The 3,822-nt window shown below is 41.5% G+C and overlaps 1 non-coding gene across 1 annotated transcript; it reads right to left on the bottom strand.

The window, feature by feature from the left end:
• Window positions 1-3,435: 3,435 nt before the first annotated feature.
• On the bottom strand, window positions 3,436-3,508 carry TRNAF-GAA. The gene has a single exon. It is a non-coding gene; the product is annotated as a tRNA-Phe (tRNA).
• Between the last annotated feature and the right edge of the window lie 314 nt (window positions 3,509-3,822).

The following is a 3,822-nucleotide window of genomic DNA, read 5'->3' as shown; positions in this document are numbered from 1 at the left end:
ACCTCCCACTGCTGAAGCTCCATTATTTTTGCTGCTGTTTTCCTGGAATGGATTCCTTCCCTTCCCTTCCCTTCCCTTCCCTTCCCTTCCCTTCCCTTCCCTTCCCTTCCCTTCCCTTCCCTTCCCTTCCCTTCCCTTCCCTCCCCTTCCCTTCCCTTCCCTTCCCTTCCCTTCCCCTCCCCTCCTCTCCCCTCCCCTCCCCTCCTCTCCCCTCCCTTCCCCTCCCCCTCCCCCTCCCTCTCCCCCTCCCCCTCCCCCTCCCCCTCCCCCTTCCCCTTCCCCTTTTCTTCTTTTTTGATGAAGAATTAAAATGAAGGACCACACAATCTTTTCTTTAAAGCTGCGTGCTTTGACTCACAGGAGGTTCTTCAGCTCCCACGATGGCAGCATGCCATTCTGATGAAATAATGCTGCAGACACTTAATAACGTGGAAGGAATAGATACAACCTAAACATGCAAATATGGTAATTACCAACCTCAAACACAATTATCTCATGTGCTAGTATTCGTAATGGGAACAATATTTCAGAATTTTTTTTTGTTTTTTTTTTTTTTTTGTTTGTTTCCCTAAGAGTCATTTGCAAAGCACACGCTCTGTTTCTTTCCTTGTGGATATTTGTCTCTCCCACAGAATTTCATTTTCCGTAGTGACACAAGAAGCACTGGTTCGGTGACCTTGTCAGCTCCTTCATAGGGTATATAACTTATACTGTCTTTCCACCTTTACATGAACTGTGCATTTCAGCTTCACAAGTTGATCAGGGAAATGTGCTTTAGCCCAACATGTGCATGGCTGAGGATGCAATTACTGGAACTGGCTTTCCTAGCTGCCTGCTGCAGGAGCAAGAGGTCAGGTTCTCTGTGGGTGTATAAACTGCTCCAAATTCATACTGGCACCAGGATGACTTATGCTGGTAGAGAGTTTGTACCAGTTTTTATGTCCATATCAAATTTGTTTTTATAATAACATTCCTTTGAGATTTTATTCTTTAAAATAAGTACAGCTGTTTGCTATCTCTTTATTTTTCAGCAGTGGTAATGCACTAGCTTACTAGACAGTGTTACAGAGGTAAGGAGCTACTGTTATGTGCATACAGTCATCTACTGAGAAAAAATAAAACTTATTTTATGTATTTGAGAATGGTAACTTTAATCTTTCCTTCAATTTAGATGAAAGAAAGTTCACTTTCTTCTAACTTTATAGAAGGTCCTATGGGATGGTTCTTGTTATCCAGATCACTCTTGGTACTGAAATATCATCAGAATCATTGCTGTAAAAGCATTTGGGAGTTACTCAGAAACAGGAAAGAACCATAAATCTTCATGAAAGGTTTGTTGTTGTTCTTGTTTTTTGGGGTGGGGAGGTGGGGAGGTTATTTTTGTGAGATTTTCAGCCTGTTTTTGTAGATTATGTCGGTCTGGGTATTTCAGGCAAGAGTTGGAGTCCTGTATCTTCATATACAGCCAGCAGCTGTTTAAATACAGATGACTCATGTATTTCTGTAGCTCTGAGGCCACAGTTCCAGCTCAGGGTTTTTGTTGTTGTTGTTGTTTGATTGTTTGATTGATTTTAGTGGTAGTCTTACATTAAGACAGAGCAGCTAGACTGAGCCTAAGAAAGGGATTTTGAAAGTACTCTTTTCCAAGTAGAACAGAAAGTATGACATTCAGGTCTATAATTACTCCCTCAGGTCTATAATTACTCCCTCCATTCTATTCTATCTTGTACATTACAGGCAAGAAGATTAATTTGAGTGTCTAGAATGTTTTTATTTTTTAATTTTTATTTAATCATTTATTTATTTATTTATTCTAAGCGTCAAGATAGAGATTGGACACTGGAAGAATAATTCATTATATAGCGCAATGCATCAGTGGAGACAGCAAGATTTTATCCCTTGAAAGATAGAGATCAGCCACAAGAACAATGCATATTGTTCAAGAGTCATATGCCATCTCATCCCTGCCATATGTGTGCAGTGGTTCTGGTAAACTGTTGATGCCTTTTTACTTCCAGGTCAAGACCATCAAACTTGTATTCATTAAAGCTTTGTCAAGCTCTCTATTATCTCCCTGTTCTAGCTGCTCTCAGTATACTTCTCTTACTGATTTTTCAATATGATCAAATATTAATATACTTTGAAATTACCCTCCAAAAATCACATACGATGTTATGGCTCAGCATTATGGATCACGTACATATGATGTTATGGATCATGATATACTTCTAGATACAACCAGGATCTGAACTCCATTTGTATTCCATAATCCATTTGTTAGTGGCACCAAGAATCCATGTAGCTTGTTTGTAAATGATGAAAATGGAAACAATTGCAGATCATTAATAATTATGTAGACAACATAAGTTGAGTTGGCTCCTCTCCTGTTTATAGGCTCCCTTTAGGTACTATAAGGCTGCAGTGAGGTCACTTGCAGCCTTCTCTTCCCCAGGCTGAACAAACCCATCTCCCTCAGCCTGTCTTTGTAGGGGAGATGCCCCAGCCTTCTGATCATTTTTGTGGCCCTCCTCTGGACCCTCTCCAACAGCTCCCTGTCTTTCCTGTATTGAGGGCCCCAATAGAAGTCTTAATAGTCTTAATAGTAGTCTCAATAGTCTTGTATTGAGGCCTCCAAGACTAATCAGAATCGTAGCAAGGTTGTTTAATGGCAAAGCTTTCCCCTGCACTGGTGCAAGGAGCAGGAGAGAGAACTGAGACGTGAAAATGATGTCAGCAAGTACACCATGCTGTTTCAAAGGCAGGGGAGTGTGAAGGACCAAAATTCTGGAGTCTCTGAGCACTTCTGTGCAATACAAAGGCAAAGTCATCATGTGGAGAAGGAGGAAGTCTGCAGATTTGAGCCAGGATAACATATTATTCAACAGCAGGTCAAGGAACACTTATGCAAAACACACTGTAGAGAATCAATACAATTTTTAGCCCATGTTTTTTACAAATTCTGACAGAAGCTCTGCAGGTGACAGAATCACAGAATGGTTGAGGTTAAAAGATACCTCTGGAGAAGATCCTGTCCAACTCTCCTGCTCAGGTACAGACACCTACAGCAAGCTGACCAGGACTATATCCACATGGATTTTACCTATCTCCAAGAAGGACTCTACTGACGCTCTGGCAACCTGTGCCAGTGCTCAGTCACCCACATAGTGCTTACTGATGCCCAGAGGGAGACTCCCACTTTCCACAGTTTGAGTCTGTTGTGTGTTGTCCAAACATTGGGAAACATAGACAAGACCATGGATCCATCCTCTCTGCACCCACCTATAGGGTATTTATGGACGTGGATGAGATCTCCTTCTCTCAGACCTCTCAGCCCTTCCACAAAAGCTCCAGCTCCTCGTACTGGCCAGAATATGTCCGTTTATCTCTTTCAGTGACAAGGCCAGAACTGAAACTCCAAAATCTTCCATAAAACATTGCTGAAGCCTGGGGTTGAACCAGGGACCTTTAGATCTTCAGTCTAACGCTCTCCCAGCTGAGCTACTTCAGCCATCTCTGGGAACATATCTTCCCACAAGCTGATGGAACATATGTCTCTTTCAGCCTTTTATTATTCACATTTATTTTGTGGACACTGGACTCTTTTCCTGTTATTAGATAGAACACTACTGGGGGAAGAAAACTGTACCCCACTGAAATCAGTGATATCAAGTCTACAGCAAGTGGATCTGGTAAAAGTCTGCAGACACTAACTTGCACGTAATTATTTAAACATCACCATCAATAGAGACATGATTCCCAGAGACATCAGCTAAAGACTTAATATTAATAGGTTTTAATTTCCCACAGGAGAACTGATATGTT

This window comes from Gallus gallus, chromosome 2, assembly GCF_016699485.2.
Source record: "Gallus gallus isolate bGalGal1 chromosome 2, bGalGal1.mat.broiler.GRCg7b, whole genome shotgun sequence".
Lineage (NCBI taxonomy): Eukaryota > Metazoa > Chordata > Aves > Galliformes > Phasianidae > Gallus > Gallus gallus.
The sequence above is the reverse complement of the archived record's forward strand: the minus strand, read 5'-3'. Positions and strand labels throughout refer to the sequence as shown.